Source organism: Pinus tabuliformis, chromosome X, assembly GCF_031772625.1.
Source record: "Pinus tabuliformis cultivar Carrire ecotype Pingquan chromosome X, CPIR1, whole genome shotgun sequence".
Taxonomy (NCBI): domain Eukaryota; kingdom Viridiplantae; phylum Streptophyta; class Pinopsida; order Pinales; family Pinaceae; genus Pinus; species Pinus tabuliformis.
In genome coordinates this window covers 1,356,246,309-1,356,261,421 of record NC_142308.1, presented here as the reverse complement: position 1 = coordinate 1,356,261,421, position 15,113 = coordinate 1,356,246,309, and positions in this window count along the sequence as shown.

Genomic DNA, 15,113 nt, shown 5'->3' with positions numbered 1-15,113 from the left:
TACAATTGCGGAGGGCCAGGGCATTATGCTCGCGATTGTACAAATCCAACGAGACCATCATGCTTATATTGTACCCAGTTTGATCATGAAACGAAGGATTGTCCCACACTGATAGCAATGTTGTACGATAAAGGAGCACTCCAACCACCCTTGACTCAAAACCTGCAAATGATGAGGTCTGAGTTGTGTGAGGAAGACCCGAATGTAAATATCGTGATCCAAAGTGGTATCTCGACAGGGAATGACAAAGGCAAGCAACCCGAAGAGAGTTCCTAGGTTCGCAAGGCTCCAATAAAGGAACCATAATTTGATTTACAGTGCGCTAAGGAAACATTCATGGAAGCTAATAAGATTTTCATAGATGCCTCCACAGACAAATTGGAACCAGAAATGGACCCATCAATGCTCACTACATTTTTGGAGACATGCATGAAGTTGCTGCGCGACAACAAAGCTATGAAGGGGTTGCAAGAACTCATCACTAGATGTGCTAGAACCACGCCAAGAGAACCACATATAGTCTGGAAGCTCAGGAAGCACACAACATGAACAGGAAGAGAGATGAGATTGACTGTGCAGATCGGGGAATATGAAATGGATCAAGTGATTTTGGATCTAGGATCAGACGCGAATGTCCTACCAAAGCAGACATGGGAGCGCATGGGCAAGCCTACGCTGCAATGGTCTCCTATTCAATTGCGAATGGTGAACCAGCAAAAGATCCTACCTATGGGAAGATTGTAGGGAATAACGGTAGATATCAAAGGTGCGAGCACACTAGCAGATTTTGAAGTGATAGAGATTGTTGATGACAACAATCCCTATTCCGCACTATTGGGAATAGATTGGGCCATTGACATGAATGGAGTGATAAATCTAAAGAAGTGCAAGATGATTTTTGAGAAAAAGTCACTCTGCGTGGTGGTATCTTTAGACCATGTGGAAGGATCGCGCTACACAGAGCCAGTGCGTGACTACGACAACGATGACGATCTAGACTGTATCTACAAGATAACCGCGTGGGAGTAGGACTGGGTAAATTCGACAGTGGATGGAAGACTCTCGTGGGAGCACGAAAGCTCTTGCACCTCAGATTCGGACGAAGAAATATAATGAAGGTAGAACTAGGTACACGAGGTAAACACGCTCAACTATAACATGATGACAAGGTCGTTGCACTGTGTGGCAACAGAGGTAAGAGACATACCTATGTATGATGGGTTGACCAAGGTGGATGATTTCCTGAACAAATTTGAAATAGAAGTACCGGAGCAACAACGTTTTAACGCTCTGAAATAGGTACTGTGCGCTACGCTTGCAAGATGGTGGGGTAGGCATCAAAGAAGTTTTTAGGACTGGCGTGAATGCAGAAGGATGATGCGCATGTGGTTTGGGACACCTCAGATGTGGCTAACAGACAAGTATGACAGATGAGATGATCCATGTGCACACCTTGTGAAATGGACGAAGGTCTATGGGGAAGAGCCACAACCTAAGTGGGTGCACTTGTTCTGTGATACCCTGGATATCATACCCATGAATTGGTATACTGAGACGGAGCTCTGCCATGGCATGAGCGAATGGGATATTTTGTACGATGGATTCTTGTTAACCTTCACGTTTGAGGATCGTTGGTGGGATACTGTTAATGATGCGCTACAAGCAGTAAAAGTAGCTATCTTCAAAATACCCCAGAAGCCAATAGAAGTGCTTCAGTCGGAATGGGCGACCCAGCTGGGCTGCACGCTAGAGTCTTACAATGTAAACATTGAGGAGGATGATGAAGATCCATGAAAAATTAACATTCCAGAAACTGAAGGCTATCGCGAGGTTCAAGGACCATTGATTGACAATCCTAACATCACCATGCTAGTAAAAACAAAGCAGGTAAACATTGGGACAGAGGACGAACCGAAGTATGCAATGCTCGGTGACTACTGGGATGATGCCACAGTGGATAAGGTCGCTGAGTTACTCCGTGAGTACCAAGATTTATTCCCAACCAAGATTACGAACCTAAAGGGGATCGTTGGCGATTTAGGGATGGTGAAGATCACCCTAAAACCCAATGTGAATCCGATTAAGTAGAGGCCTTACCGCTTGAATTTGAAGTACAAGGAAAAGGTCCACATAGAACTAGACAAAATGCTCGCAGCTAGAATTATTGAGCTAGTGGAAGAATCTGACTGGGTAAGCCCTATGGTAGTGCAGGAGAAAAAACATAAGGGCGAGATAAGAATATGCATGGACCTCAGGAAGTTGAATGACGCTTGTGTACACGACCCATTCCCAACCTTGTTCAAAGATGAAGTATTAGAAAATGTTGGCAGGAAAGAAGCATATTATTTCACCGATGGGTTCTCAGGGTAACAAAAGATCAAAATCACATTGAAAGACAGGAGTAAGACCACCTTTGCCACTGAATGGGGCTACTTTCAATACATCGTCATGCCGTTTGGGTTAAAAAACGTGCCAACCATCTTTTTGCGCATAGTTTTTTCCGCCTTCAAAGAATATATCCACAAATTCCTAGAGGTCTATCTAGATGATTGGACTGTATTTGGATTGGTTAAGCACCACGTAGCAGGCTTACACTTGATGCTAGATACTTGTCGACGACACTAGATTGTGCTGAACCTTAAGAAGTGTACATTCCTCGTTCCCTTTAGGAACCTATTGGGACATGTGGTCTGCAAACAGGGACTAATGGTAGACCCTACGAAGATTGTGGTAATTCTGAAGTTGGAAGCATCACGAAGTGTTAAAAAGTTGCACGTTACCTTGGGACACACAGGGTACTACAGGAAGTTCATCAAAAGATATGCCCTGATCACTGTGCCTATGGTGAAACTATTGAAAAAGGATATCACATTCTGCTGGAATGATGATTGCATGAAGAGCCTAGATGTCCTAAAGGAGAAATTGCCCTCTGCTCCAATCCTGGTCTTCCCAAAATGGGATGTGGAGATTCATGTCCATGTTGATGTGTCATGTATAGCGCTGGGAGTGGTGCTCACACAAGAAGGCAGAGAGGGCTTTGATCAACCTATCGTGTTTGCAATTTGTAGATTGTCCAAAGCCAAAAAAAACTATTCCACAACCGAGCACGAGGGATTGGCTATGGTGTACGTGCTCCAAAAATATCGGCACTATTTTCTAGGAGGACATTTCAAGATGTATACAAACCATTCTGCGCTAAAGTACTTGGTCAATAAGCCTGTGTTGGGCGGGTGCATATGTACGTGGCTCTTGTTGTTCCAAGAATATGACTTTGAGGTTGTGGTAAAACCTTGGCACCTGAACGCAGGACCAGATCACTTGTTGCATATTGAGACGGGCGAGGAACCTACTAGCTTGGAGGAAGGATTACCTGATGCACAACTCTTTGCTGTGTGTTTTGTGAATGGAGACTTTGAAGATATAATCCACTTTCTGACAGTAGGGACTGCATCAAAGGAATACTCTGTCCAACAGAATAAGGAATTGGTGGTGTGTGTGGTGGATTTTTTTGTCATCGTGGGGCACCTATACAAAATATGAAATTATGAGATATTGCAAAGATACGTACCTGAACTTGAATGAAGTCAGATCCTCGTGGAAGTACATGGGGATGCTGCAGGAGGACACTGTGCAGGACGACAAACTACACAAAATATTCTCCACATAGGGTTATGGTGGCCAACCCTTCATCAAGATTCAAAAGCACACTTTAAGGCCTAGGATATATGTCAAAGGACCAGTAAACCATCGTGAAGGGATGAGATGCCTTTGAATCCAAAAATGATGCTGCAGACCTTCGAAAAGTGGGCAATCGACTTTTTGGGACCTATCAAACCCCAGGGAAAAATGGGCGCACGATACATCATCACCACGACGGAGTACCTAATGTGCTAGGCAGAAGGACAGCCAACCAAAGACTGCACGACTACTACGGCTGCAAAGTTTTTGTTTGTAACATGTGTTGACCCGATTTGGTTGTCCGAAAATCTTAATGAGTGATCGCAGTACACATTTCCTGAACGAAACCATCAATGCGCTCACAAAAGTTCCATGTATATCACCAAAAAAGCACATCGTATTACCCACAAGCCAATGGGGCAGTAGAAGCATTCAACAAAATACTGGAGACTGCACTAACCAAAGTATGCAATGTGCAATGAGGCAATTGGGACCTGAGCGTACCTGTAGTACTATGGGCTTATAGGACGATGTGCAAGAAACTGACGGGACAAACACCTTTCCGGTTAGTATATGGCGTGGAAGTTGTCATGCCAATGGAGTATATTATACCTAGTCTGCGCATAGCAGCGCTCACAGGTATGACGGACAGTGAAGCTCTAGAAGGAAGGCTCGCGCAGTTGGACAAACTTGAGGAGGAACGGTTCCTGGTTGGCTTTCATCAAAAAGTGAAAAATCAGCATGAGAAGGCCTGGCACGATCACCATATTAATTTGCGCACATTCAAGGTAAATGATTTAGTGTTTTTGTACGACAATAAGTTTGATAAGTTCCCTAGAAAGTTCAGAATGCATTGGCTGGGACCATACGTTGTTAAGGAGTTCATAGAGGGAGGCACGGCCCATATAGTCAAACTCAATGAAGAATATTTCTCAGGCAAAGTGAATGGCAGCCACTTAAAGCCCTCCATAGGTGGGCTAGCTATCTGACTAGCCAACAGAAGCACAGTCTTCACGCTCAAATCATCTGGACAAAGGCGCAGGACTATAAACATATGCAGCAGATACCAATACAGATGTAGAGAAGCACTCCTGACACAGAGGTCTTCGAATAGTGTATGCAGCAAATCCAGCGAGCAACATCTCAGTGCGTTTTTGACCTTCACGTAATTCGAGAATAGTTGGTAGAACTCCATGCAAATATCACCGCACCGACAGAGTCACTCGAGGATGAGTCACGATGTTTGTGTTGTGGTCCTATTGGGCATGGAATCCCCCAAAGACATGTTTTGGGGCTCAAAGGCTAAGTTTTGACTGAATATTGTTGTAAAGCTCCACGAATTGTGGGCATGGGGCGTGAAAGTATGATAGAGTCACAGGGTTGTCCGCCCTATTTTTGTAATGTAATGTCAGCTGGATAGACCTACCCATGGTTTGCGGACCATGGGATTGTATAAATAGAGTGAGGTTCTAAGTAAATAAAAGAAAAGAAAGGAAAGTCTAAGCGATTGAGTTGCAAGTTGAAGTGTGTCTTTTGGTCGTACAGTAGGAGAAGGCTTTGGAGCTGAGTGCGTAGAGGCCTAGTAGTATGCAGTTGAGTGCACGGACCCCTGCAGCTGAGTGCACAGGGCGAAGTCAAGTCTGTAACCAAGGAAGGAATTAATAAAGAGAAGTTTTGTTATAATTCTGTGTATATATTCTTGTGTTAATGAATTATTGATATAATTTGCAAATATATTTTTTATTTACTGTGCACACATATATGAATGGCTTATGCTGTTAAGTATAACTTAAAGCATGCAAGTAGGCTAAAATAATCAACTAACATTGGAATACCAGTAAGGTCTTGGGTACTAATGCAGAAGTACGGCATTCAGACCCTGGGTAGAGCTGCGCAAAGGCAGTATATCAGGTTGCGAAGTATGGGAAAGTGCGTGAAGCAACTTGCGCATAGGGTCAAACTTCGAACCAGTTGAAATCCTCAGGAATTTCTAAGGTGCGGAAACATAGTTCTAGCACCCTCCCATACTACTTCGGGTGAGACCTCAGTCTACGCTCCACTGACTGTTGCCAAAAGGGCCAGTAGTACCGGGATTTGTTTGGCTAACTTAACTCTGAACCTAGGTTAGGCCCCATTAAGCCAACACAGTGCCTTGAGGAATTAGCTCATCTCCTCACTGAGGTTTTACCGCAATCCTGCCATTACTGGTCAAGATATTCTTAGGCCCTTGGAAAATTTCCTGAGGCCACCTCACCTGGTTCCAAAACCATCCGACAATCCAAAGCTCAACCAAATGAAAGAACCCCATCACACCATGACTATCCTGAAATGGCAAGGCAACGTTGAAACCACTCCCACAACTGGTGAATCTCATGCCAATGACAACGAGAGAACCAAATAAAGACATGCATATACCATGCATGCAAAAAATAGCAAGGGAATCATACATGAAACTGGATACCTACAAAGTAATCTCATTGTAGCCACTTGATCCAATACTTCCTTACTTGACTGTTTCTTCCCTTTTCTTTCTTGTCCTTAATTTTCCTTCCTTTATCCAATGCTATAGTTCTCTAAGAATTCTCCAAGGGTGCAAGAGTATGAGAGAATAGAGAGAATAGAGAGAGAGCTCCAAAACTGAATTGAGAAAAGCTTCAACTAACAAAAGTTGTGAATTGATCCTCAAAATCCTTTTTATCAATGAGGCCTCTATTTTCTTCAATTTCCACTAATTTTCCTTCAATTTCCTCCTTACATGCAACTTGTGACCTTTTATCTTCCTTTTCTCCCGTTTTCCTTAATCTTCATAGTTAAAATTCCAATTAATTCGTCTTTTCATTTTCAATGCCTTTTCCATTTCCTTTGCCAATTTCCTTAAACATATTAAACGAAATGAACACCGACTAGGATGTTTAGCGCAACATTCAACTTGGAATAAGTGTCCCATGACCTTGGTCTTATTTTTTCCTTTATTAAATTTATTACATGAACTTTTAACCCAGGGTTGTTACAAAAACATGGCAAGATGCTTATGTCGCCAAAATAAGTGACACATGGCAGTACAACAAACTAGCAACATGATAATTAGTTATCCATTTTTTATGCAACTCCATAGAGCATCTTTTAGAGATTGTGGAGAGAAAACCTAACAGAATTTGTGAGAAGGGGAACTTTATGCCATTTAACTGAAGAATTAATGCTGGTATTTATCCAATTAACACATCAATATTACAGGGGCTAAATGTAAGCATGTTATCCATATCATTTGTACATGTCAACATCTAATAGAACTCACCATATAACATTAAAATAAAGGATTACCAGAAAAAGTAAATGTTTTTCTTTCCAAAACAAGAAGAATTTGTTGTCATAACAGAACATTAGCATTAATCCTTGCAATCAAAGCATTAATTCATGTACTTTAACTAATTATTATACCACAAAATCTTTGTAATAACAATAGATAGTGTGTAAACTATTGAAAGCATCAAGCACCAAAATGTGAGATAAAATACAAGTGTGCAGGGTGGCCATATATGAAAAAATTGCATGAAGACATAAATGATTGCAGAGATGTGAGAACCTGCAGTGAAAGATATTAATTGTTGTGTAGAGGACTCCACACCTAGTACAAAAAAAATAATTAAGGCTTAGTCATTTTATTAACATATATTATTAAAATTGATGTGTTATATATACATTGTTTGAGTGCTTAATAAAATTTACACATTATGTAATAATTACTCATTGTAAACATTTCAAGAAGAATGTATCCATCCATATTATAAAATAGAATTTTTAGCATTTATTCAATAAATGAAGGTGTAGTCAACACATTATTTGAGTGCTTAATTGTATTTACTAGTAAAAAAATCAAGAAGATGCATATGGCTCCATAACAAGTATCTGCCATTGTAGAACGAAATGATGTGTGGACCCCCTCCACACACGTCTTTCACACTTTACCGCATTCGGAAGCAATTTTTTGGAAAAATGTTACATAGATTCAATAAACCTCCCATAACACATATTAATAGATATAAAAAAATTAATTAAGACAATCTTATGATTAACATAAGCTTCAGTACAAGTAAATGTAAGTCTATTTGACATTTATTCTGCATGTATGTAACAACCCCGGTTAAAATCCATGTAATAAAGTTAATAAAGGAAAAATAAAGCCAAGGTCATGGGACACGTATTACAAGTTGAATGTTGTGTAAAAACATAGTGATGTGGATCATAAGTGATTAATAAATGGCTATGGAAATCGACAAAGGAAATGACAAAGGAAAATAGGCATTAATATGCATTTTATTTATGAAAATAATGGAAAATAGGAGAAAAGGAAGATGAAAGGTCATAGAATTTCATGTGAGGAAAATTGAAGGAAGAATAGAGAAAAATGAAGAGAATAGAGGCTGCGATGATAAAAAGGCTTTTGAGGATTAGTACACAACTTTTTTCAGTACAACCTTTTGTTAGTTTTAACTTGGAGCTCTCTTCTATTCTCTCTCTCATACTCTTGCACACTAAGAGTTTCTTGGAGCACTCTTGGAGAATTGTGGCCTACTTTGCATTTGGAGAAAGAAGGAAACGAAAAAGTACAAAAGCGCAAGAGGATATCGATATTAGTAGCTACACTGGGTTTACTTTGCAGGTACCGAGTTGCATGTATGATTTCCTTGCTATTTTTGGCATGTATGGCGTATGCATGTGGTTGTTCAGTTATGATCTATCATTGGAATAGAGGATTGTCTAGATTGACAATTTTTTTTACTAGCCTTTCCATTTCCTAGATAGTCATGATGTTGTGGGTTTTCCCATTTGTTTTCTAATTGGTGCTCACGTTCTGTATGGTTGTGGTTTGAGTTATTAGTTCCTGGAGCTTTGGTTGGAAAAATGCTTTGGAATCCCTGTAATAGCTTTGGTTCAGTTAATAGTCCTGGAAGCCTTGGTTGGACAAATGCTCTGGAGCCCTTCATGGGTCGAGTTACTAGTCCTCGAGCCTTGGTTTTAAGAATGCCCTGGAGCCCTACAAAATTTGTTGGTTGAGATAGTAGTCCTAGAGTCAAGTTGGAACAAATGCTCTGGAGCCCTAGATAGCTTCAGTAGAGACCAATTTGTGATGTTAGTGATTTCTGATCGTGAGGTGGAATCACTAGTTGAGAAATGAAGTGGTTTTGCCTTTGAAATCCTTGGTTCATTTTTGTTTGGTTTATTCCATGAGAACCTCCTTTACATTACATAAATGAACAATTCTTGGATGATACAAATGAAAATACCTCCTTTCTATATATAGGAGTCTAAGTGGTCCCAATACAATCAAAGCCTACATAACAATAATATTGTAGGGCACAACAATAACAATAGTGGGCTTCTATGTGGCACAATAGTAACAATATGGGCACTACATGGGTACATCAATATAAATAAGGGGTATAACTACAATAGTAATGGGGTAATCACTAGTATTATAGGGACCCAACATGCCCCTCTCCTTCAAAAAAGTGTTGTCCTCAACGCTTGAGTAGTTCAGGATACTTCTGCATAAAATTCTCGTCCTCCCATGTGGAATCTTCAGCGGATAAGTTCTTCCACTTGATAAGGTACTCTGAAATTGATCGATTTCGTAGCTGTCGAGTTCTTGTTTCTATAACTGCTTCCGGTTCCAATATAATTTTTCCTTCTTCGTCAAGTTCTGGCAATATTGTTTGAACTGGGAGCTTGTCGCCTATAACCTTCTTTAAGCATGAAACATGGAAAACTGGGTGCAATTGAGAAGCTGCAGGAAGCTCCAATTTGTATGCCATAGTACCAATCTTTTGCAACACCTTGTACGGACCATAATACTTTGGTGATAATTTATTATCCTTCTTAGCTTGCTTGAGGGACATTTGCTTATATGGTTGTAGCCGTAGGAATACCCAATCACCTACATCAAAACTTCTTTCACTGCGATGCTGATCTGCCTGTTGTTTCATTCTATTCTGTGCCAACACAAGGTTATCCTTTAAGAGTTGGAGGACTTGTTGTTGATGTTCGATGTGATGTTCCACTGCCTGAACCTTAGAATTTTCTCTTAAATATGATGTGATGGATGGTGGTTGATACCCATAAAGTGCCATAAATGGGGTCATTTTTGTTGTTGTATGAAAGGAAGTGTTATACCACCATTCAGCCAGAGGCAACCATTTGACCCATTGTGTCTGTTTATCAGATACAAAGCAACGAAGATATCCTTCCAAACATTTGTTTACTATCTCAGTTTGCCCATCAGATTGAGGATGATAAGATGAGCTATGAGCTAACTGAGTACCAAGACAAGAAAATAATTCTGTCCAAAAATTTCCAGTGAAAATGGGATCTCTGTCACTTACAATAATCTTTGGGTTTCCATGTAGCTTTTGAATTGTTTCCATAAATGCAGTAGAAACTGTACTGGCTTTAAATGGATGTGATAATGCACAAAAGTGTGCATACTTGGTAAGTCTGTCAACTACCACCATGATGACACTCTTTCCCTCAGACTTGGGTAAACCTGTGATAAAATCCATTGATACCTCCTCCCAACGTTGGCTTGGAATGGATAAAGGTTGTAATAGACCCGGTGTCTTAATTGTTTCAACTTTATTTTGCTGGCAAACCAAACATTCTGCCACAAACTTTTGAATATCTGATTTAAGGCCATCCCAAAAAAATTCCTTCTTCACCCTGTGGTAAGTTTTTAAAAATCCTGAGTGCCCTCCTAAGGGAGAAGTGTGTAATTCCATAAGAATCTTTTGTTTTAGCTGGGAATTCTTACAGAGGTATAAGCGATCTTTGTACCATAACGAATCATTTTTCCAGCTAAATGTATCAGACGTACTGGAATCTTGTTGTAGCTTTCGAATAAGTGCCCATACTTCTTCGTCATTCTTCCATTCCTCCCTTGCTTCATTTATCCAATCTGGTTGGATGATAGAAATAGCGCACAACAATGCTTCCACATCCTCATCCTTCCTTGAGAGTGCATCTGCCACCACATTTTGCTTCCCCTTTTTGTAGATGATTTCAAAGTCATAACCCAACATCTTTGTGACCCACTTTTGTTGCTCTTCAGAGGATAATCTTTGTTCTAAAAAGTATTTAAGGCTATCATGATCTGTTTTTACCTTGAAGTGTCTTCCCATTAGGTAGGGTCGCCATTTCTTAAGTGCATGGAGTATTGCCAACATTTCCTTCTCTTAAATAGCTTTTCTTAGAAACTTTCCCTTGATTGGACGACTTTCAAAGGCAATGGGTCTTTCATCTTGCATTAGAACAACACCAATTCCATTTCCTAAAGCATCACATTCCACAATAAAGGTTTTTGTGAAGTCCGGTGTAGCTAAGACCGGTGCTTGGCACATTGCTTCTTTAAGATGTTCAAAGGCCTTTGTTGCTTCCGGAGTCCATGAAAATGCATCTTTCTTCAATAATGTTGTTAGAGGTGCTGCTATTCTCCCATAATTCTTAACAAACTTGCGATAATACCCTGTCAACCCAAGAAATCCGCGCAAATGCTTTATGGATGTGGGGATTTTCCATTCCTTAATGGCTTTAATTTTGGTAGGGTCTACCTTAACTCCTTCATGAGATACAATATGACCCAAATATTCCACCTCCTGGACTCCAAAGAAACATTTGGATCTTTTGGCATATAATTATTTCTCTTCCAATAGTTGTAGCACCCTGTCGACATGTTCAACATGATCCTTCCAAGACTTGCTGTAGATAAGTATATCATCAAAAAATACTAACACAAATTTTCTAAGGAATGGTTTGAAAATTGAATTCATCAAACCTTGAAATGTTGAAGGTGCATTGGTAAGGCCAAAAGGCATGACCAAAAATTCATAATGACCCTCATGAGTTCTAAATGCCGTTTTCGGAATGTCTTCAATCTTCATTCTGATTTGATGATATCCTGAACGAAGATCCAACTTGGTGAAGTAAATTGATCCATGCAATTCATCCAGTAATTCATCAATGACAGGAATGGGGAACTTATCTTTAATAGTGAGCTTGTTGAGCTCCCTATAATCCGGACACATGCGCCATGATGCGAAATTGAACGTATGGTTGCAGAAATGCTAGAGGTTGGTATAATTCAACCGAGTCAAAGTTCTTTCTCTGCTCCAGTAGTATTGGTGCACAAGAAGGATGGATCATGGCGCATGTGTCCGGATTATAGGGAGCTCAACAAGCTCACTATTAAAGATAAGTTCCCCATTCCTGTCATTGATGAATTACTGGATGAATTGCATGGATCAATTTACTTCACCAAGTTGGATCTTCGTTCAGGATATCATCAAATCAGAATGAAGATTGAAGACATTCCGAAAACGGCATTTAGAACTCATGAGGGTCATTATGAATTTTTGGTCATGCCTTTTGGCCTTACCAATGCACCTTCAACATTTCAAGGTTTGATGAATTCAATTTTCAAACCATTCCTTAGAAAATTTGTGTTAGTATTTTTTGATGATATACTTATCTACAGCAAGTCTTGGAAGGATCATGTTGAACATGTCGACAGGGTGCTACAACTATTGGAAGAGAAACAATTATATGCCAAAAGATCCAAATGTTTCTTTGGAGTCCAGGAGGTGGAATATTTGGGTCATATTGTATCTCATGAAGGAGTTAAGGTAGACCCTACCAAAATTAAAGCCATTAAGGAATGGAAAATCCCCACATCCATAAAGCATTTGCGCGGATTTCTTGGGTTGACAGGGTATTATCGCAAGTTTGTTAAGAATTATGGGAGAATAGCAGCACCTCTAACAACATTATTGAAGAAAGATGCATTTTCATGGACTCCGGAAGCAACAAAGGCCTTTGAACATCTTAAAGAAGCAATGTGCCAAGCACCGGTCTTAGCTACACCGGACTTCACAAAAACCTTTACTGTGGAATGTGATGCTTCAGGAAATGGAATTGGTGCTGTTCTAATGCAAGATGAAAGACCCATTGCCTTTGAAAGTCGTCCAATCAAGGGAAAGTTTCTAAGAAAAGCTATTTATGAGAAGGAAATGTTGGCAATACTCCATGCACTTAAGAAATGGCGACCCTACCTAATGGGAAGACACTTCAAGGTAAAAACAGATCATGATAGCCTTAAATACTTTTTAGAACAAAGATTATCCTCTGAAGAGCAACAAAAGTGGGTCACAAAGATGTTGGGTTATGACTTTGAAATCATCTACAAAAAGGGGAAGCAAAATGTGGTGGCAGATGCACTCTCAAGGAAGGATGAGGATGTGGAAGCATTGTTGTGCGCTATTTCTATCATCCAACCAGATTGGATAAATGAAGCAAGGGAGGAATGGAAGAATGACGAAGAAGTATGGGCACTTATTCGAAAGCTACAACAAGATTCCAGTACGTCTGATACATTTAGCTGGAAAAATGATTCGTTATGGTACAAAGATCGCTTATACCTCTGTAAGAATTCCCAGCTAAAACAAAAGATTCTTATGGAATTACACACTTCTCCCTTAGGAGGGCACTCAGGATTTTTAAAAACTTACCACAGGGTGAAGAAGGAATTTTTTTGGGATGGCCTTAAATCAGATATTCATAAGTTTGTGGCAGAATGTTTGGTTTGCCAGCAAAATAAAGTTGAAACAATTAAGACACCGGGTCTATTACAACCTTTACCCATTCCAAGCCAACATTGGGAGGAGGTATCAATGGATTTTATCACAGGTTTACCCAAGTCTGAGGGAAAGAGTGTCATCATGGTGGTAGTTGACAGACTTACCAAGTATGCACACTTTTGTGCATTATCACATCCATTTAAAGCCAGTACAGTTTCTACTGCATTTATGGAAACAATTCAAAAGCTACATGGAAACCCAAAGATTATTGTAAGTGACAGAGATCCCATTTTCACTGGAAATTTTTGGACAGAATTATTTACTTGTCTTGGTACTCAGTTAGCTCATAGCTCATCTTATCATCCTCAATCTGATGGGCAAACTGAGATAGTAAACAAATGTTTGGAAGGATACCTTCGTTGCTTTGTATCTGATAAACAGACACAATGGGTCAAATGGTTGCCTCTGGCGGAATGGTGGTATAACACTTCCTTTCATACAGCAACAAAAATGACCCCATTTATGGCACTTTATGGGTATCAACCACCATCCATCACATCATATTTAAGAGAAAATTCTAAGGTTCAGGTAGTGGAACATCACATCGAACATCAACAACAAGTTCTCCAACTCTTAAAGGATAACCTTGTGTTGGCACAGAATAGAATGAAACAACAGGCAGATCAGCATTGCAGTGAAAGAAGTTTTGATGTAGGTGATTGGGTATTCCTACGGCTACAACCATATAAGCAAATGTCCCTCAAGCAAGCTAAGAAGGATAATAAATTATCACCAAAGTATTATGGTCCGTACAAGGTGTTGCAAAAGATTGGTACTATGGCATACAAATTGGAGCTTCCTGCAGCTTCTCGATTGCACCCAGTTTTCCATGTTTCATGCTTAAAGAAGGTTATAGGCGACAAGCTCCCAGTTCAAACAATATTGCCAGAACTTGACGAAGAAGGAAAAATTATATTGGAACCGGAAGCAGTTATAGAAACAAGAACTCGACAGCTACGAAATTGATCAATTTCAGAGTACCTTATCAAGTGGAAGAACTTATCCGCAGAAGATTCCACATGGGAGGATGAGAATTTTATGCAGAAGTATCCTGAACTACTCAAGCGTTGAGGACAACACTTTTTTGAAGGAGAGGGGCATGTTGGGTCCCTATAATACTAGTGATTACCCCATTACTATTGTAGTTATACCCCTTATTTATATTGATGTACCCATGTAGTGCCCATATTGTTACTATTGTGCCACATAGAAGCCCACTATTGTTATTGTTGTGCCCTACAATATTATTGTTATGTAGGCTTTGATTGTATTGGGACCACTTAGACTCCTATATATAGAAAGGAGGTATTTTCATTTGTATCTTCCAAGAATTGTTCATTTATGTAATGTAAAGGAGGTTGCCCCCTTTGAAATCCTTGGTTCATTTTTGTTTGGTTTATTTCATGGTTGCTCTGGAATATATCCTCTTCTTTTGACCTTTCTTGCTCCTTTTCTTCTTCCTCTTCACAATCTATGTAGAATAATTTCTTCTCAGCACACTTATGACGTTTTGTGTATTTGCTATCACAATTGTAACAAAGCCCTTTTGCTCTTTTTTCTTCCAATTGTTGCGGTGTCAACCTTGTAGGTTGTGGAAGACTATGGGCAACAACACTTCCATCTTTATAGTTGTGAATGGTATGCTTCCTAGTTGCCATAATTTTGCTTTCCATTTTTCTTGCTAACCTGAATGCCTTCTCTAATGAATCAGGTTCCCAAAGGCGCACATCGTGTTGGATATTATCCTTTAAA